Here is a 22,089-nt window from a genome sequence, read left to right as displayed (position 1 = left end):
AGACTACCCATCTTTAGGCATAATTTTATGAGAAACAGTAAATCATCAGGGTAGTTGGGCCAATGACCTGTAGTCTTGGTTTTCCGTAAATCTTGTGCCTAGCCCGATTGCTGGTTTGGCAGTAAACTGATAATGAAAGTTAAAAATATATGTATATGAATGAAGGTGTTGAATAAAACTGACAAGGAAAAAAAACAAATTGGGAATTATATCCCAGAGATTATATTCATTGATGGATTGAAAATGTTTAAAACATAACTCTACTGTCCCACCCTGCCAATCCCCTTCCTACAGAATGTTCATTCTATCAGGTTGTCCACTGACTTGTTTGGGCCAATAAAATGTGAATTAAGTGACATTTGCCACTTCCTGGCAGAAGGTCTAAGAACCATTGCGTGATTCCATAATTTTTTTCCTTCTGTTCAAGTCTTTAGGTGCTGTGCCTTGAGCCTCAGTTTCAAAAGGAGAGGATGCAGAGAAGAGAAGAGCCACTGCCAATCTGAGTTTTTATAAACCAAGATTTTGGAGTCCTTTGTTAATACAACAAAACTTACTCTCAAAAGACTGATACAATGACTTTAACTCATGTAACCATGTCATTAGGAGAAAAGCCCACACGACAGTGTTTATTGAAGACTTGATGGAAAAGGGCATTTTCTTAAATTCTTCCAATAGGAAACAACTAGCAGTAGTGGTTCTGGAGAAAGACTATCCTGTCAACCTTAAGGAGGATAGATTATCCTGGTGAGAGACTGAAGAGGAACAGTATTAGCATTCAGAGGCTTGTCTGAGGCAAGGAGGATCTGAATTAAGACAAGCGCGATAAGAAGGCACCAACAAAAACTAAAGGATGTGGGGCTATGTGCTCAAATTGTCTACCTCCATCCAAAGACCATGAGTTCCAATAAGTAGAATCCTTGCTTAGTTCAATATTTCCCAAAATGTGATTTTTATATCACTTGTGTTATGTGAAATGTTTTTGATAGTCTAATATTAGAGAACTCTTCAAAAATAACATATTGCTACAAATGCCTTATTTAAGTACTTTGCTCTTAGAACAATGCCAAGTAAAGGCAAGTAAGCAGATTAAAGGCAAAGTAAAGAAAAAACAATAAGCAAATAATATTACAATGATGAGCCTATATGGCAAAAAATGAGACGGTAACTCAGGAATGAATGAAGTCTGACAAAAACTATCTTATTCAATCCCTGCACCTGTACCTGGAACCTAACAAGCAGGTTATAAGTGTGGCAGGGAGACAGGGAAGGGGAAGATAAAGAAGACTGAAACATTCCATAGGGAGTGCATGTGCAAGCTCTGAACAAAATGAAAAACTGTGCACAAGCAACTGCATGCAAATGGTAAACTATGCTGACACTTTGCCACAATTTATAGAAGTTTAATTTAAAAAATAATAGCAACCTCCATTCCTTGAGTATCTATTAAGTGTCAAGCACTGTGCACAGCACTTAACGTCCATCATTCCATTCTATTTTTTCTAAATGTCTGCAAGACTGATATTAGCATGCCCATTTACAAATGAGGAGACAGGCTCAAGTTCATAAATAACTAGACCAGATCACACAGCTAATGTGTTATCTGTTCAATGCCAAGCTGGTGCCCTTAACCTCACAAGTTGCTGTCTTCTAACTTCCAAAAGGTAAAAAAATAATAATAATTGGTGAAATTTAAAATAATAATGGCAGATGTCTGTAGCTGCATTACTAGTAAGTGCCCAGACTGAGACTGAAAAACTCCTGAAATGCCCATCAACAGTAGAAGGGATAAATAATTCCCACTAGATTCACAGAACAACATACTAGAACAGCAATGAAAAGGAAGGAACTGCAACTACTCATAGCAACATGGATCAATCTCCCAAGCACAATCGTGATCAAAAGAAACCAGGCACACAGGCACAATTAATTTACTGTAATAAGTTAGGATGGCAGCAACCCTTGGAAGGAACAGCGACTAAGGGCAGAGGCAGGGAGCTCCTCGGGGTGCAGGCAATGTTCTGTTTCTCGATGTGGCTGCTGGTTAACAGAGGTTGTTTGTAGAAATTCCACTAAGCTGTACTCCTACAATATGTGCAGTTCTATACATATACCACACTTTAATAAGCCCTTTTTATATTTTAAAAGATGATGGACCTACCCAAGGCATTTGGTCTATCCTTTTAATGTATTTAGACTTGAATATTCTTTAATAAAACACATACTCTATTTTCCCAAACTTTGTCGATTTTAAGCACAAATGTGAGAAAAACGCCTGGAGAGTAAAAAACTAATAGGCTGGAGTGGGAGGGACACAATAGACTAGGAATGAGAAGGTCTGTTTTTGTGTATTCTTTTGTACTCTTCTTCAGTTAATACTCCTGAGCAAGTTACCTACCCTCACCTGAGATCAGTTTCCCCATCTCAAAAATGAAGGGATTAGACCAGATAATCCTCAAGGCACCTCATTCTGGTTTTCTCTCTTTGCTGAGTCTTAGACTTACCCACATCACATTTCTGCAGGATTCACACAGAAAAGGGGAACAAAAGACTGACTGCTTGCAACTCTATCACATGATAAAAGAGTAGAAGGAAACGCTTGACATGTACATTTAATCAAATTTGATCATCAATGTAGATATTACAGCTCTGCAGACAATCCCCAGGAACTGAATTACCACTCATCATCTGGGTCCATCAGCAGTCTTGTTCACAGATCCTGAAACTCCCAGGGCAAAGCAGAATGGTAAATTTGTGAATAAAATCTTCTGTGGATTTTCTACACTACAATCATCAGAACCATGACCCTCCTCCTCTGCTAAAGATACCTGCAAATTTCCAGTTTTCTAAACTGTTTTTTTTTATCATAAGAATGCACAGAAATATTATAGCATATATGTTCTAATGCCATGCTCCTTTGTACAAATCCATTAGATTGCCTTTTACCCCCGGGTTTTTCGCAAGAGAAGTATAGGATATAATTCTATTGATGGGACCCTGCATTAGTCAGGATCCAAACAGAAAAGAGAAATCACTAGTAATTTGAGCAGGGAAAGTTTACTGTAAGGACTTAGCAATCATAACAGGGGATTAGGCAGTAAGAAGTAAAGAGAAGTAAAGAGAATCCTAAGAATGCAGAAACAGCAAATATGAGAAGCAGCTACTACCCGAGGGCAGAGATAATGGCCCAAGGAAGAGTCTTTCTCCAGAGCTGAGATCCACATCTTCTTGGTCCACTGGCATGGAAGGCACAGTGGTGCTATCTGTACAGAACTTGCTGGAAATCCATCTTACAGGGTGCCAGGGAAAGATGTTCACAGGAAGGTGTCTCACTAGAGGCACTCTGCTACAAAACTGCCTGTGGGAGGATGTCAGCAGAAGCCGGTGGCTAGTAGGTACTGCAGGCCAACATGTACTGCAGGCATTGGGCACTGGAAAAGCTTGACCTCCGGAGGAGCCTTATGGCAGAGAAGCCGTTTGCACCACAGGAGCCAGGTGCTAGAGAAGCCACAAGCACTGCAGGAACCATAAATCGCCCATGCTGCAAGAGCTGGGTGCTAGAGAAGCTGTGGGTATGGGAGAAGCTGCAGGTCCTAGAGAACTTGCAGGCACTAGAGAAGCTGCAAGTGCTACAGGAGTTGAGGGCTAGAGAAGGCACTCATGCTGCGGAAACCAGGTGAGCACACATACGACACCATATCTAGGAAGGAAACTTCCTCTTCCTGCAGTGTCTCTCCAGTGCCATCCCCTGACAATGCTTAACATTGTGCCAGTTGACAAAGGAAAATATTTAGAGTAAAGATCCATTTTCACAGAACAGACAATAAAGGGTGAATTGGGAGCTGAGAGGCAATAAATTGATAATTGGCAGTCTCTGTAGCAAGCAACTGCAATAAGTTCTAATAAACCAACTTTAACTTGTTCGTGTCAGGTTAGTTTTGTGAGTGTGTGTGGTACTGGGAGCCAGGGAATGAACCCAGGACCTTGTATGTGCGAAGCCGGCACTCAACCACTGAGCCACACTGGTTCCCCTGAGTTGGTTTTATGGTTTTTCTTTTGTTTGTTTTGTTTTCCTTAGGAAGCATCTGGAACCAAACATGGGGCCTCCCATGTGGGAAGCAGGTGCTCAGTTGCTTAAGCCACATCCACTCCCCTGTTCTTGTCAGTATTACACCCAGATAACAGATGATGAAATTGATTTAGAGGGTAAAGCAAGTCTGAAAGTAGCAAGAGTAATAGAACTTCTTCTGAGTCAAGCACAGGACCTTTGTTTCCTGGAACACATCTAAACAGTCTCCTCCTTATGTATTCTGATTTCATTCCAAATCACTTTTTAGATGATCCTTTACCTGGCACAGCCAGTGATAATACCAGTCTTCTCACAAATGCTGACTGACTTGCAATATCAAATCTCTCACTGAGCCATAAATAATGTAACTCATATTTGACCTTTGCTTAGCCATTTACATGAATGTAGTAACTTTTGTAATAGGATAATTTCAGGCCTCCATATGTTTGGAACAAGTCAATCATGGCCTTTTGTTCAAGTTCTGGTCACTCTGCTAACCAAAACAGATGGTAGAAGGCATAGTTTCAACACACACACACACATAAATACACACACACTCAAATTCAAACATTCAGTAAACTCAGGAGAGCAGGATTAATGATCTGGGAGCGGCACAAAGGATTTCAATAAGAGGATAAATCCAAAGGAAACAAGCAAGTGCTCGTCTACTTCAGTGCACATCACAAAATGCAGATTTTTTTTAAAGAACATCAGATCTAGAAAAAGAGCCTGATCCTAAAAAGAATAAAATAACCATAACCCATATTTCCAGAAGAAAGAAAAACAGCATAAAAGATGAAGGTCCAAGACCCAACTATATGCTGCAAACAAGAGACAGATTTTAAATACAATGATACAGAAAGGTGGATGGAAAAAGATATATCATAAGAAAAACAACCAGAAGAATGCAATAAAACCTGGGTTAATAATGAATTTCAGTTAGGGCAAAAAGAGACTTTAGGAAAGAAACGAAACAAAAAAATAAGGAAGTTATAGAGAAAAGCAAACAAGTGTTTTGCATGTGTGTGTTGAGTGTGTGTATTCAAAATCTAGGAAATGATTTAGTCACCATTCCATAGCATAGTCCATGGAGGAAAGAATAAAGGGAGAAGCACACCAAAATCTCCATTTTTCTGTATCTCATACTCGCAGATTTGTCTTACCAGTAGTTCATTTTTCAGTGTCTCATATCTCCTTGGTTTGCTTTGGTCTGGTCTTTTTCTCTCCACTGGAACGTAAACTCTATGAATGAAGGGATGTGTCTGTCTTTTTAAACTTTATTTCCCCAATACCTATGACAATGTTGGAAACGAGAGAGATGCTCAAGAAACATCTGTGGGTGAATTAACAAAATCTAATAAAGAATTAGAAAGGAACTTTTTATATGGTCATATATCTACCACCAAATGTAGAGCAGCAAGCATGTTCTAAACCAAGGGGTGGTAAACTTCTTACATAAAGGGTCTGGAGGGAAATATTTCAGGCTTAGAGGGCCACATTTGATCTCTTACACATGGCCTTCGGTGGTTGTTGTGGGGGTTTTTTTTCCAACCATTTAAAAATGTAAAAAGAATTCTGAGCTTTAGGGCCAATAGCTGGCAGGCCAGATGCAGTCTAGTTTGCCAACCCCTATTCTAAACAATCAGATAGAAGCTCAGGATACAGTATAAGAGAAAAATCTTCAAAAATAAAAAATAAAAATAAAAACAAAAACTCAAAGATAAATGCATTATCAAGAAAATCTGGCTTATAGCTTTTGCTTTTATAGAAAGGTTCTTTTTTCTTTCTTTCTTTTCCTATTCTATGAAAGACCCTCACATATTAGTCTTGATGATAGCTATTCATTTATTTGGCTGGGGCATTGTCCGTCCAAACCCACCTCCCTGCCCCCCCCCCCCAAATCTAGGTCTAATTTGATCCTCTTAAAGAAAAAAATATACTCAGGGGCCTGAAACAATAAAGTGCAAAATGAGTAAAGTTGCAGAACTGCGATGAGAAACCACCTTGAGCCAACCTTATGGTTTCTGCCATCTCTCATTGTTTCCCATGCATCCTACCAATTTGTTTCTTTTAGACGTAGCAGAGATTAAATCCAGGACCTCATACATGGGAAGCAGGTGCTCAACCACTGAGCTACATCCACTCCCCTATAAGAGTTGGTTTTTTATTTCTTTGTTTGTTTTTAGGAGGTATTGGGGATTGAACCTGGTACCTTATACACGGGAAGCAGGCACTCAACCACTTGAGCTGTTATCTGCTTTCCCAATTAGACTTTTATAATAACAAATCAATTTTATTGATACATATCATTAACGTATACAAATGTAGAAAGTGAACAATCAATGGTATCTGTTATAATCACACAGTTGTGCATTCATAACTCCAATCATTATTAGAACATTTTCATTATTTCAATAATAATAATAAACAAAAAACAAGAAAATTCTTCACCTCTCAATCTCTGTTTTCCTTGCTGTATATAGCTATTTCTGACTATTCTTGCACATTTATTTATTTATTTATTAGGCAGTTTTATGAGATATAGTCACATACCATATCGTCTATCTAAAGCATATAATCAATGGCTTTTAAAAAAAAGTTGTATGTTCATCATCACAAAAAATTTTAGAGTTGGTTTTTTTTGTTTGTTTGTTTGTTTGTTTTTAGGAGGTACAGGGACCAAATCTGAGATCTTGTACCTGGGAAGCAGGCACTCAACCACTTCAGCTACATCTGCTCCCCCAGTTAAGGTTCAGCAACCTCATTAGTTTTCAGGCTTTATGACTCAAGTTTGGGGGGTAGGGGTGGGGGTAGGGAGACACAACCCACAAAACAAAGCTTTCAGTGTCTCCAGAAGCTGAGAAAATTCCAGCATTGTCAGGGCAAACACTGTTTAAAACCCATTTAGTGTGTATGTTCTTGAATGCATTTTTTACACAAAGCAGACAATCTTCACTTTAGCAATGGTAAAGAAGTCAAGCAGCTAAAAGTCTGACACTGAAAGGGAAAAAAATGTACTCCTTGCTATTATTATTTTTTATAACATCCAGCATCATGTGACTAACAAATGAAAAGGTTCCCATTTTTTTTAAATTCACCTTTGACAAGAAAGTGCCTCATTGCTGAGTTTTGAGCTAAAGTGAATGGAAAACGTAGGGTTGGAAAATATCTTGCAACTAGGTTAGAAGAAAAAAAAAAGCTGTGGAAAACCCCATTTAACTTTTTTTCCAGAAAAAATAACACAAGAATAAATGCCAAGCAATTTTATTGACTATGTGTATATGTGGCCTACCGTTACATACATATTCTATTTTTATGATTAAGCTTTCCTCTTATTGCACAAGAGTGGGGTTCTAAAGGAAGGTACTTGATATGATGCTGCCCAAAATACAGGGTGTTGGGCAGCCCAGAGTGTTAGCAAAACTTCTGCAATGATTGATTACAATGGGCTCTGCAAGGCCTGCACATTCACTCCCTTCCATTCATGGATCCCAACCAAATTAATTTTCTCCTGTGCCAATTCTATCACATCCCCTGGGTTTACAAAGAAGTTTTACCAGGCCATCGGAACTCAAAAAGGACTGAACATTTTCAGTCCTGGCAGAAGTTTAAAATAGAGCTTAAAAATAAAACAATGAGAATGAATTTTTAGCTCTGCAAAGCTCTCAGTTTCTAGAAATTTCTTTCACAAATGGGAAAAAAAGAAGCTGCTCTTACTTTTATTGCTGTATTTTTACCACAAGTTACTAAGAAACTACCTCAGGAATTCTAAAGTTTTAATTCCATATATGACCAGACATATTTCAGAATAAAGAGTCAGGTGAAAGTATAATTTGGACAAAGTTCCATGTACATCACTGGTAAAGATTCTCTCTAAAGCAACACTGCCAAAAGTGAGCCAGGTATGTAATTTTAAATTTTCAAGTAGCCATAGTAAAATGAAACAGGAAACTAAATTTTATAGTTTATTTAACCCAATATACTCAAAATATTATTCTAACATTAATCAATATTAAAAATTCTAAACAAGATATTTTACATTCCTTTTTTCCTACTAAATCTATGGAATCTGGTGCACATTATATATTAATAGCATATCTTGATGTATACTAGTCATATTTCAAGTGTTCAGTAGCCATATGTGGCTAGTGCTACCATACTGGGCTACGCAACGCTAAAAACTTCTTTTATGTTTCTTTGAATTCACTCTCCCAACCCAGAATGTTCTGGTTGCAATGACACGGCTATCATCAGGAGAAGAGGATATTCTGAGAAGTGTTTCAACTTCTCGGACAAGTTTACACTCCAGCTTCACATTAGCACGTCCACACTTCCATATGTTATAAGGGAACAATGCTGGCCCGAAAGAACTTAGCAGCTTCCAGAGACCAGACATGCAACCACAGCAAGAAGATTTTCCTGGCTTAAGCAGTTCCAAATTCTGAACTTCTGAACTTCATTTTTCCCAGGTGCTGCATTTCTGGGCATTTAGCAGGGCTTAAATTAGTACCATTTTTGAGATACTGTCTTAGGGAAAGGGGAAAAAAGCAAGACTGACCTATTTTTAGGATGGACTTTTGAAGAAGGTTACAGGGAGCATAAGCTAACAATGGAGGAGACTTTGTGCCCTTTACGTGGCATTTTGAAACACAAACTGTGGCTTAAAAATCCCTTTGGCATGAACATTTATCCCCAGCCTACCCTCAACTCAACAACTGTAGATGTTTTTCCTAAATCATTATAGTATTCTGATATACATATGTACATCTTTTTTCTTCTTGAAGGTCAATATCATTAAAATTTTAACCTATTTATCAGATAGGAATGAGGAAAAGTACACAGGTGACTGCTACTTTCATTTTAAACACTTCAGTCCTGTTTGATTTTTTCCATATGCATTTTCTACCGAATTTTAAATTAATCTAATGAAGAAAATTAACCTATTAATGCCCACAGAATCTAACATTGCTTCCCTTGTGAGTAAACACTTCACTTTCTGATTTAATAAATCCTACGAATATTTTACAAAATATTCATAAATGTTTTATTTAAATCCAGTATTTTCCATTAGAAATTTTAAATATCTAGTGCAGTGCAAAACCCCAATCTGTACTTCATTCATCAAATATTCATTCAGTGCCTATATTATTTAGGTGCTGAGGAAAAGGGAACAAACAGCTCTCCCTCATGGAGCTTACAATTTAGATTGGATAGATGGATTAGGAAGTATTAAACCTAAGGATATGAGCATTAATTTAAGGAATTACAGAAAGCCCATAGTAGTGGGACCGATAGAGCTAGGAATGTTGAAGCATAGACTTGATGGCTATATAGGAGTGAGCTAGAAAAACCAAGGGAAGAAGGGAGAGAGTTCCAGGTGAAGGAGGAAATCAAGTGCAAAAAACTGGAATGAAAACAAGAGAGTGTACGGTAAACCTAAGAGGAATCAGCAGAAGATAAAGAGGTCAGCATGGCTGGATGACAGAAGGAAAGATGAGCTGGGGGCAGGGGGGTAGAACCAACAGGGGAGGAAAGGAGGGCTTCATAGTTGTATGTCCCTAAATTGTATGGAATTTGTCCTAAGGGCAATGATAAGTCATCTCAGGAACTTCCAGATTTGAATGAATCAAACTACACTTACAGTAAAGACAAACCCAGAAAAAAGTTCCTATCACTCCAATTCCCAAAATTCAAATTTAGTAGACCGCCAGCCAAGTTTTATCCTAACAACAACTACTGCCAATATGTATACAGAAGGAGAGGCGTTCTTAACTCCTAAGCATAACTTCATATTCTGGGGTTGTCCCTGATAAGACACAGAAGAGAATAATGTAATTGTATCCCTGAAAAACAGCCATATCCCAAAAAGGCCTGACACGACCTGAACCTAGTCAGTAAAACCAAGAGTTTCAGTTCCATCTACAACTTGAGCATTATTGTCATTTTTGTGTTTAAGATATATTTTTGAAGTTTAGAAAAGTTTAGAGACTATAACAAATTCTCATATAAGCACCATCCAGATTTTAAAATGTTATTTGGTATAACTGATTCAATTTTTTTTTTCAGAAATAAAATATCATGGATTCCATTAAATATCCTTTTCTACCACTTTTGCCTATTTTCCCTCTCGTCTCTCTCCTCATAAAGGAACTGCTTTCCAGCAGTTGGTATGTTTCTTTACAAACCAAGTTTTTCCATGCTTTTCTAACAGACAGATGATAGAGAGAGAGAGAATTAAAAATCTCCATAAAGAATATAAGGTAAAGTTCTACGTATTTTAAAAGTTTACTTAAGTGGGATCTATCGTATACATTATACTGCAACTTGCATGTTCAATTTCATCTATGTGTACATGTGTGTACACATACACAATTGGGGTAACAGAGGTTTTTAAAAATTATGAAACATTTGTATACAAAAAACAAAGAAACACACCCATGTATACATAACATAGCTTCAGAAATAAGACATTAAAGATACAATCAGATTGAATTTTTTTTTCTTTTTTTTAAGGAGGATTCAGGGATTGGATCTAGGACCTCATACTTGGGAAGGCGGTGCTCACCCACTGAGTTACCTACCTCTGCTGCCCAATCAGATTGATTTTTTTTTAATCCTCCTTCCCACCCCCAGACTGATTTCTTTTTCATTTTTAATCATTCTTTATTTTGATTGATGATTTTAACACATTTTTAAATGTGTTAAAGTTATTACTCATTTTTAACCCAGATTGATTTTTGAAGGCATTTTGTACATGGTCTTCAAAAGATTTGTATCCGTAAAAAGCCTTATGAAGAGTTTCAGAACAAGTATCAACTCTTCCAACTACTACCTTTGAAAGTCATCAGTGATATTTTTCCCAACATTTCTCTGACAGTCCTGTAAGAAGAGAAAAGGAAAAATATCTATGCTCTCCTCACTCCTATCACACCTCAAGACTTTCAGCACCTTGACTTTCTAACATGAGGGAAAAAAATTTTTTTCCACTTAGCATCCTCAGTTATTATCTCTAAACTTACTGGTAACAATACAGACAACTAAAGACCACCAGCAGCACCACCAGCACCATCATCATCATCAGTAATTAATGAGCCTTAATATGTGTCAGGAGCTATACTAAGTGTTTTACTTTCATTGTCACAAGAATACTCAATTAGAGATTATTTTGCCTATTTTTTCAGACAAAGCAACTAAATCAGAAAGCTATTAACAAACGGCCAAGGTAAAACAATAAATACTGGAGACCAGATTTGAACCCCAGGTGTCTGAGTCTCATATCCCTGCTCTTAACAGTTACATAAAAACTGCGTTAGAAAAAAATTCCACTTACAACAATGCAGAGTAACTGGTACCAGATTAGCTCTCTGGAAACTAGAATCTTAGGCAAGGTATATGAAACAATAGTTAAATAATAGTCCATTACATGACTGTGATAGTTAAAGGAAGAAAAACAAATAAGATGATGAGTATGATCACATTCTTTCTGTCTAGAAGCCCCCTCTGTAGAGGGACAACCTGAGCAGAGCAGAGCAGTCTCAATTAGCTGAGAAGACAAAGACTGGAATTTGGGGAAAATGAGGTGTTTGGAATATGCAGGCCAGAGCAAGAGAAAAGAACTCTGAAAGAAAAAGTTCTAGAAATCTTCGTGGGGTGTCCTGGAGTCTAGCTAAATACAATCAGTACAAGCTCAAGGAGAGACTCAGAAGGCTGGGCAACGAACATCTATCAGTGAAAAAATGACTACCAAGAAAAGAACATCTATCAGGAAACTACACTGAAAAAAGTCTAGAGCCTGCAAAGGGCTACAGATGAAAACTTCCAGCCAGCCATATTGAATAGAGTTCATTTAACACCTGGAATATTCAGTAAAGACCCCAGAAAGGCTATGCTTAGGAACAAAGCTAAAACAGGCCTTCAATAAGGCTACTTTAGATTCAGTCTCACAAAGCAAGGGAAACAAGAAACAAACCTCAAAAGAATCAAACTGTTCCCCAAGTAAACTGACTTCCTGCCAGAACAAAACTCAACAATTCTTAAGGGAAGATAACAAAATCCAGAGGCACAACAGCAAAATATCCATAACGACTAAAATCCAATTTTTAAAAAATTACTAGACATGTGGGTAGGAAAGAGTTAATTCAGCAGGCCTACGTTGCTCAAACTCTGTACATTCCAAAGGAAGGTCTGTCTTCAGGACTGGCCCTAACCTGGCTCCTAGTAGATAACATCTGAGTTTTTGGAATATTCTGTCTGATAAGAGTGTTTTTGCACACCTGAGGCCTTGGGCCATGCTATATTTATGGTGGACACCTATTTTAGCATGCCTATGGCCTTGGGCTATGCTGTACTAGTTTGGCCAGATGCCTTTATCCTAACAATGTGATTTACGGTGAACATCTATTTTTGCTCTGAGATGTGTGGTATGGAATCTGAGTAGCTGAGGTCAATCATGGGTACTGCATGCCTACACGACTGACTCCTCTCTCCTCTCTCCACCCAAAAATAATAATTAATGTAACTTATGGACTATAGTTAACAGCAATATTGTAATGTTCTTGCATCAATGTCAAAGAAGGTACTGTGTTAATAATGGGGGAGAGTATGGAAAAATATATGAAAAGTACACTATAAACCAAATTTAGTGATAATAGTCTGATGATGTTCTCTCATAACCTGTAATAACTATTACACAATAAGGTAGGGTGTAGGTAGAAGGGTGTTGTATGGGAATTCTGCATATTACATGATTGTTTTGTAAGTTCACAACTTCTCTAATAAAAACAAATTTATATTTAAAAAAATAAAAAATAAACTAACCATGAATATAACAACTTCTGAATCCTGTGATTTCTTCTAGTGAATCAGCAAGCCTGAGGTTGGTCTTGGAGACCCCAAATACAACATGCAAAGAAGCAAGAAACTTTGTCTCATAACCAAGAGAAATATCAGTCAAAAGAAACAGATCCCATAATGACATATATGAATGAATTAGGAAGCCAAGACAGCTATTCCAAATATACTCAAGAATTTAAAGAAAGCATGAAGACAATGAGAAGAGAAATGGAAACTATATAGTTTTTTAGTAAGAATCAAATATGATTCCTACATCTTAAAAATATTCTATATGAAGTGGGCTTACTGACAGATTAAACACTATGAAAGAGAAGATCAGTAAACTTGAAGGCAGGGCATCTACATTGAAATCATAGCTAAAAAAATAAAAATGAATAATAATCAAAAAATGAATAGAGCCTCAGTAATTTATGGGATTAAAAAAAGTCAATATACAGCTATGGACATACAGAACAGACATACAGATGGATGAACAGAATAGAGAGTACAGAAAGGGACACTCATATATATAGTCAATTGATTTTCAAAAAAGGTGCCAAGGTAATTCAATGAAAAAGCTGAGAGAAAAAAGATCAATACCTGACTTATCTCTTTTGTATACAAAAATACCAAAATTTTGGAATGCATAAAAATGGCAGTAAAATTGACAAGATAAAAATATATTATAGAATGGAGAAGCAGTTGTAGCTCAGCAGTTGAGCACCTGTTTTGCATGGGTTCAATCCCTGGTACCTCTTTAAAAAAAAAAAAAGATTAAGAAAAAAATATGCAGGGAAGTGGACTTGGCCCAGTGGTTAGGGTGTCCATCTACCACATGGGAGGTCCGCATTTCAAAGCCCAGGCCTCCTTGACCACTGTGGAGCGGGCTCACGCGCAGTGCTGATGCGCTCAAGGAGTGCCCTGCCACGCAGGGGTGTCCCCCGCAGTAGGGGAGCCCCATGCACAAGGAGTGAGCCCCTTAAGGAGAGCCACCCAGTGTGAAAGCAAGTGCAGCCTGGCCAGGAATGGAGCTGCACACACGGAGAGCTGACAACAAGACGATGTAAGAAAAAGAAACAGATTCCCATGCTGCTGACAACAACAGAAGCAGACAGAGAGGAACATGCAGGGAATGGACACAGAGAACAGAAACTGGGGAGGGGGAGAGGAGAGAAATAAATAAATAAATCTTTTTTTAAAAAAATATGTGTGTATATATATATATATACAATGGGTGAAGTATCAACAGGATGTCACCTACCTTACAAGTTCATCATAGCATTTACCTGACAACATTGTCATTGCCTGATTGGATATTAGTCTCTCTCATCTGACCTAATTTAATCAACAAATATTTATTCAGGTCTCTCATGTCTGTACACTGTGAGGGAACCGTACTATGCACTGGAGAAAACAACAATGGAAGACAAGATCCTTGCCCATATCCAGTAGGAAAAAAGAAGAAGCTGACATTTGGATAGATGGAGAGGGAGAAGACTGCATTAAGTTAAAAACCTAAAGGAAAATAAAAGGATGAGGAAAGAACATTTCAAGCAGAGAAAATACTATGGCCAAAGGCTATAGGGAGTGAAAAGGCTAGGCTTGTATATTAAAAAAAAAAAAAAAAAAGACCCAATGAAGCAGAAGCTAATGAACAGCAAAGGATAAGAAAGAAATGGAATCCACAAGAATGGCAATACCATATCATGGAAAGGCATGTAGGTTATTGCAAGGAGTTTAGATTTTATCTTAAGAAAAACTGGTTGCTTTGAAGAGTGTTAAGCAGGAAGCCACATGATCAAATTTATATAAAAATGTGAAAAGCCCATTTGTGTACCAAGTCTAGGATGCTGGCTGGCACCCTAGAAGCTCAAAAACAACTTGTAGAATGAATGCATGATTGAATGAATGAATGAGTCAATACTTAAGTTGTATTTAATAAACTATACTGCAAGGTAAGGTCATCAGACACCATGACCCTCATCACGTTTAGGGGAGTGATCAGAAGCCCATGGAGAAATGATTCTTTGAGGGAAACCAAGAAGTTTCCCTGTCACACAGAGTGACCTGTGTGACAACAGTACAAAACTCTTTTCCTAGATTCCATGAGTCAACCAGGCCACTATTTACCTAATGGACAGAAGGTCAGATGAAACAATGATGAAACATAATGTTGACAAGTACCTAATATCTTCCAAGGACACTTAAATTAAACACCTAATGGCCCTTACGTAAGTGCTTAGTTCTGAATGAGTTCTTAGAAAATAATAGATTGGCAATCCTGTTTCATTGTCCAGTTAAGCCAATTGCAAAATTTCACCTCAGATCCACTTTTACCTCTCACATAAAGTGAGATTTTAAGCTGCTCAAAAAAAGGGAATGATGCCAATGGCCAATTGTACTGGACAGTGAAGTAGCACTTCCATGAGGTAGAATTATTCCACACTGTGTAAATGCATAAATGAGAAAAAAGAGCGAAAATATTTTGTACACATTTTACCAACTGACCAATCCCATATTCCTTTTCTTTTTCCTTATCTTTCCTTAGTTACATGACTATGCCAACTTTATCACTAACTCCTAATAAATGAAACTCTGTTACCCATATTTTCAACAGAACTCCATGAAAAAATTGAACTGTATCTTTTAAAAAATTTCTTAAACCTCTACAAGACAATTCAAGCAGCAACTAATTAGAAATTCTAGAATGAAATAGTAATCATTAGGGGGGAGGGAGAGCAAGATATGAAGATTAAAATCTGACAGAAGTAAAGAAATATTCAGTTGAGTTAAACGAACATTAAAAACTTGGTCCATCAGGTATATTTTATAACATGGCTTCTGTTCTCTGAGAACAAACATCTCAAAACTCACATTTTCCAAATATCTACTAACAGGGTGATCCTCTCACTGACATGCCCTTTTACCTTTTCAAAGCATCCCTACAAATATAACCTAATTTTTCACTACACCACTCCTATGAGATTGCACCATTCTCAATTTAAACAAACCTGGAGTGTCAAACAACTTGGATAAGTTCACTGAGCTATTTTGGGACACAGATAAGACTATAAGCTACTCTTCTCATTCTTCCCACAATATTGCACTATTTTGGTTATTCTCTTTCCTTATATCTTTTTTTATTAGGTCCCACTGGTTACTAGAAAAGTTTCTACTAACCTAATGTTCTAGCCAAAACATTTGGAGTTGCAAAGAACAGAAACCCACTGAACCGGGTAAAGGGAAGGAGAACTGATTAGGAAACAGGCAATGTTACAGGTGCCCAAGGACAGGGATTAAATATGGCTGGGCCCAGGCACTGGAACCAGCACCAGGTCGGAGTCCAGGCTTTCTCCGCATCCCTCTCTCATGGGCCAACTGGCTTCGTTCCTGAGGAATCTGGCCTTCCCCTTGCACATCTTTAGTCTCTGCACACAGTTCTCCTCAGCTCACACACGGTCCAAGGTCAAGCTGCCCCATCTCTTTCTCATCCATCTATGCTTACAGACCATAAGGATGTTTACATCTTTACCCAAACTGTCTCAAGAGATAAACAGCTGTGTGTTGGCAGGATTTGGGCTGGATGCACTCCCCGGTAGGATTAGCTGTGGGGAAGGGAGGGGACAAGGCAGCAGGCCGGGAAACCATTCGGGCAACAAACAGAATTTTCACATAGTGGGGCATGAAATCAATACATTACAGAATAGCAAAGTGACAGGACTAGCAAAGACCCTCAGCGTGTTTAAGAAAACCCCTTATTTTACAGAAGAGACTATGGAGACCTCAGCGGTAAAGTGACTTGGCGAAGGTGACATCAATGCACTAGGGCAGTCTTGTCACAATCCACATACCCTGCTTCTCTGAAGCCACATATTGTGTTCTAAAATCTTTATCATCAAACTTGTTCAATCCACAGCTAATGGTATAGCTCTTCTCTCATATCAAGCTTATATATCTTGATATATATATATATTATATATATATATAAAAGCATATATATAAAAGCAAATCTTTCACTAACCATAAAGGGCAAATATAAAATATTTCTACCTTTAAAGCAGTGGTTCTTAACTCTGGATGGCCATTAGCATCACCACAAGAGCTTATAAAAAAATAAAGCATATTATGGTGTGTGTAACTAGCAGTGCTATTGTATGGTTATGACAGTGGTTGAAAAGCGAAGTCTAAGGTCATGTATATTACTAGAAGGAAAGCTAAAAACTGTAACATGGGGCTGTATAAGATAGTAAAACCTCATGTAAAACATGAATGTGCATGATATTGCATATATAAGACTGTTTTTACAATATAAATACAAATATACTAGAGAGATGGAGAAAGAATAGCAGCTATGTACCACAGCAGCAGCATAGAGAGTTTGAGAGGTGATGAGTTTTGTTTGCTTGTTTTTTGTTTATTATTACTATTGGAATAATGAAAGTGCTCTGGGAGTGACTGGGGTGATGAATGCACAAACTTGTGATTACACCAAATACCAGTGATTGTACTCTTTGGATGGATTTATGCTTTATTAAAATGTATCAATAAAATTGAAAAAAAAGTCTGAGAAAAGAAAAATAAGAATGTGCAAAATAAATGTGCTTTACACTATTATGTGGAACATAAGCTCTGCAAGGATAAGGACGTGGTTTGGTACTCTGTCTAGTATATCATAGGTGCTCAATTAAGTATTTGTTGTAGGGCCACTGTGTGACCCTTGTGACCTTGAAGGTAGGCATTATTACCTACTTGTCACCAATGAGGATTTTTAAGCTATGAAAGAATCCAATATACTTACAGCAATATACATGTTCCACCTATCATACGGGTAATGTTGTAAACTGCTGTCTTTTCAGGGGAGTTCATCAAAACTGTTATCAAAGATCAAAACATGCATTAAAAAAGATTATTCTCAATATTAGTTCTGTGTTTAATTTCAAAAGCTAAGCATAGTTCTATCAAATAAATCTTTGGATTCCCCAGCTCTTAGTGGGCAGTAATCCAGGAAGCCTGCTGATAGCAAACAGTTTGAATTTAAGCTGCACACTCAATTCAATGTGCTAGGTTTTTTGTTGTTGTTCTTTTGTTTGTTTGCTTGTTTGAGGTACCAGGGCTTAGGACTGAACCCAGAACCTCACAAGTGGGAAGCTTGGGAAGCTGGCCCTCAACCACTGAGCCATATTGGCTCCCCTAAGTTGGCTGTTTCATTTGTTTGCTTGTTGTTTGTTTTTGGCTTTTGTTTAGGAGGCATCGGGAACTGAACCCAGGACCTCCCATGTGGGAAGCAGGCACTTGACTTCTTGAGCCACATCCACAGTCCTGTGTTAAATTTTAAGAATTAAACAGAAGACATTAACCATATTTAACCTAAAATATGACTTAATACATGGTAAAATAATGAGTTGACAAGTGATAATAAAAGCCACCTGAAAAATTTCTGAACTTTGGCTTAGTCATTCTCGGTATCAAATTCTGCAACAAGTTAGGAAAATCTGTGCTAAACTTCTGACAAATAACATCCAATTCTTCTAGCCAGCCAATCCTAGGAGGACCAAAGGCAGATGAATATGCTTAAAATGAATATTTAAATTAGAACACATAAAAAAAAATTGAAAAGGAAAATTAGGGTATATGAAAATGAAAATTACTAACATCCTTCTGAAGCAGGCCAGTAAGACAGAAAATCAATAGATGGATCTGGAACCTGGCAAGAAGTCCATGTGGACATCAATAACCCCAAGAGGGCTGCTGGAAGACCCTCCCCAAGATTCTGCCACTCAGGAGAAGACTTCCTCTGGAGGCCAGGAGAAGCCCCGGATATTCCTCAAGGACTTTATCATTGGGCCCTCCTGGGAGATTGATGGAAAAAATTAGCAATCAAAGCAGTGAACAGCTGGAACTCCTCCCCTGCCATTAGCAAAGGGGTGGGATAATTAGCAGTTCAAAAAGCAGCCCCAGGCCTGAGCTCTCTCTCTCTCCTGTGCTCTCTCGCCTGTGGACCCATCCTGCCCTCTGAGCACTGCTCTTGCTGTTTTGCCTCTGCCTTCTGGCCACTCAAGTAAAACTTGGGCATTTATAACCTATAATGGGAAACTGTAGTCTGTAAATCAGCCCTCTTTATCACTTTTCAACCCCTTCCTCTCTACCTGGGATCCCTGACCTGTTATTTTCTCCCGTTTCTTTTCCTTCCCTACCTGAAATAAATTACTGGCCTAACTCACCCAACATGCTCTTAATCATTTCTGCAGCATAAGTCAAGAACCTAGATAAAATCTGGTAATACTTCCTCATCCCCATTCAAGCAAAGAAGATTGCTAATGGAAAGTGAATCGTTAAGTATAAATTGGGATAGAAATTTCTTAATTTACAAAAATTAAAGAACTAAGCAAAAGAAGTGAAGGGAAACTTTTGAAAAGAGCCTCCACTTCTTAATTCATTGAAACAATATTTTTAGTAGAATGTTCAAGGTACCATCTTAAGAAATTTAGATGCCATAAAATTGGTATATTTAATTTCTAAGGAGGAAAATGAATTTTGCTTATGTTAATATGCTCTATACAGTATCAGAGCTAACATTGAAAAATGGCCTGAGATAGGACTGTTCAACTGTTGCTAAAAATTCTGCACACCACATACGTAATAAAGGAAGAATGAATAAAAGAAGAATCCAGAGTCTACAAAGGAAGCCAACTACAATATATCCTCATTTTGTTTCAGCAAATATTATTTATACTGAAATACTACTGTTAGCCTGATGCTATGCCATGGGGAAAAACAAGTCTTTTACCCATGGAGTTAAGTTCCATGAAAAAATATATACTTAATTCATGGGGTTCATATACCCTCACATGACCTCGTAGGTTTTTATCTTTCACTCATGAACTCCATTACTTCACACTTTAATTTGAGCAACAGCCTTATAAAAGAACCACATGATAATCCTGTTGTGCCCAATGTCTAAGAGGCACCTAGATCATATTTGAAGCATCTAAGTATTCTTACCTTAACCCCTTCAATGCACCAGGGTATAATTTAGAAAATTATTGTTCTGGCACCCTAAATGACACCTTAGTCATGCTGCCCAATGCACTGATTGAGGAGAGATCAGGATAAGAATCAATGACACAGAAATAATGTTTGGGATCATTTTATAGTTCACCTCCTGCATAGGAATTTTTGAAATTGTACTGTTTCCCCCACACCTAACCTTATCCTTATATTTTTTCCACCACATGCTACATGGTTCCCTGATGATATCAAATAATTAAGATATTTTTTGAGTTTCTGACTTCTCCAGGATTATCTCAGAAATCAGTGAAGCTAGCTCAACCTGTGGCTCCTGCTCAAAGCTCCCAATTTTATTTAACAAAACAGATTGGCCAGACAAAATAGAACCGTATACCAAAATAGATAAGCACAAAGCATTTTAAACACCCTTCATTTCCCATAATATTCCATCTCCAAGTCCTGTTAGTTTTGCTCCTAAATACCTTTCAGATCCAACTATTTGTTCCCACTAAACTTTTATCATCCCAGTTAAAGTCACCATAGTATCTCGTTGGACATATGCACGAGCTGCTTAGCTACTTTCCCCAAATTTGTTTACTCTTATGCCCAGCCCCACATCACCCCACCCATCCCTGCTCAATCTTTTCTCCACAATGCAGCCCAAATGATCTGATCACAGAGCCAATGTGATCATGTGACACCCCCCCCCCCATACCCTAGCCCCAATCTTCTAAATTCTAAAATGGCTTCCCATTGCAGTTAGTGTCAAGTTTCAAATCTTTACCAGGGCATTCAAGATCAGAGTGGTTGGCCCCTGCCCAGCTTCCAAGCCTTATCCTATGCCATGTGCACACTGACTTCTATGCTTCAGTTGCTCTTGTCTTCTCACAGTTCCTTGGACACACCACACATCCCAAAGCTTGTTGCACATGCTTTTTGCTTCTTAAACATTCTTCTTCTCTTCTTCCAGATATTATCACAAACTTTACCTTCTTAGGGAGGTATTTCCAAATTCCATGTCCAGATCTAACCCCTTATTATATGGTCTTTTATAATTTTTTACAGCTGAAAATGGGCATGTATTATCCGATGGTTGGATTACTATCTGTCTCTCCCATTGACTACACGGCCCTTGAGGACAGAAAACTGTCTGTTTTAACTGGGGTGACCATTCATCCCAGTTCTCCTAGGTCAGTCCCAGTTTACACCTGTTATCCTAGAGTAAATATGAAGAGAGCCCCCTTTCCCTCTTAAAGGTATGTGATTAGACTATAATGTACGTGGCTATCCTAGTTTTAGTTCATCATTGAATCCCCAGTAACTACTAATGCAACTATATAAAGTGTTCAATAAATATTGGATGTATTATTAATGAGTATCAAATCTTGTAACAGTACACCCTAATTTATATTCATATCAAGAAATTATCAAGAGATCCACCAAGTAGCTTTCCAAAATAAAAAACTGCTAAACAGAAAGACCCATCAAATACAGAGCCAACTCTTTCTTAACTGTCTGTAACATTAAAAATCGCGAAACTTAGTTAATGAATACACAACACTTTAGATGAACTCTGGAAAAGCACCACTGTATCCGTACTACTCCAAAATGGGTAGCTGGAAGACTAGCTGCTTCCAGAAGGTCAGTGCCTCAAAAGCTCCAAAAAGAACACTGGCCCCAATACAGGTACCAAAGTAGTTTATCCACCACAGAAGTTTAGTAAAAAGCTCTGCCTTAATTATTGCACTTAGTAAATGAAAGTGCTGCATGCACACATATCTTTGTAGACAAGAAAGACATCAAATTCAATAATATCACTTCCATTTATTAATTGGCTTTAATCAACACAAAGGTCTTTGTTCAACAACGGCCTTTGAGAAGGGCAACGTAGAATTAAGCACAGTTCATGAATCTGTTTTGGGCATTAGCCAATATTTGATAATTAATGCCATCAAAGTAATAAACAGCTCAGGCAAACTATCTCCTAACCATAGTTCTGAATTCCCCATTAATTATACCGAGAAAATAAGAGATCCTCAGATTGCCAAAAGACAGGAAAGAGATCCAGGAGTTCCTGAGATCTAAGGTGTGCCATGTCATCCCCAACATGGCCCCAGAGAACTGTAAAATACCCTAAGAATTTTAAATAAAAGAGAAGCCAGGCAACAAGACCACTAACCAAC

General features: G+C 37.9%; 1 protein-coding gene and 1 long non-coding RNA gene across 6 annotated transcripts in view; one reads left to right on the top strand and one right to left on the bottom strand.

Annotated features, from left to right (window-relative positions):
* The window catches only part of LOC131276105 (uncharacterized), a 173,773-nt gene extending 167,584 nt beyond the window's left edge, over positions 1-6,189 (top strand). The window contains exon 5 of one of the 2 annotated variants that reach the window (XR_009183593.1): positions 428-6,189. This is a non-coding gene — a long non-coding RNA (uncharacterized lncRNA). The remainder of the gene's footprint in view (positions 1-427) is intronic. The other variant, XR_011647545.1, reaches the window with a different exon arrangement.
* MITF (melanocyte inducing transcription factor) overlaps positions 1-22,089 on the bottom strand; it is a 235,428-nt gene that overhangs the window by 134,262 nt on the left and 79,077 nt on the right. The gene's annotated exons all lie outside the window — the stretch shown is intronic.

Source organism: Dasypus novemcinctus, chromosome 26, assembly GCF_030445035.2.
Source record: "Dasypus novemcinctus isolate mDasNov1 chromosome 26, mDasNov1.1.hap2, whole genome shotgun sequence".
NCBI classification, from domain to species: domain Eukaryota; kingdom Metazoa; phylum Chordata; class Mammalia; order Cingulata; family Dasypodidae; genus Dasypus; species Dasypus novemcinctus.
This window is presented reverse-complemented; position numbering and strand designations above follow the sequence as displayed.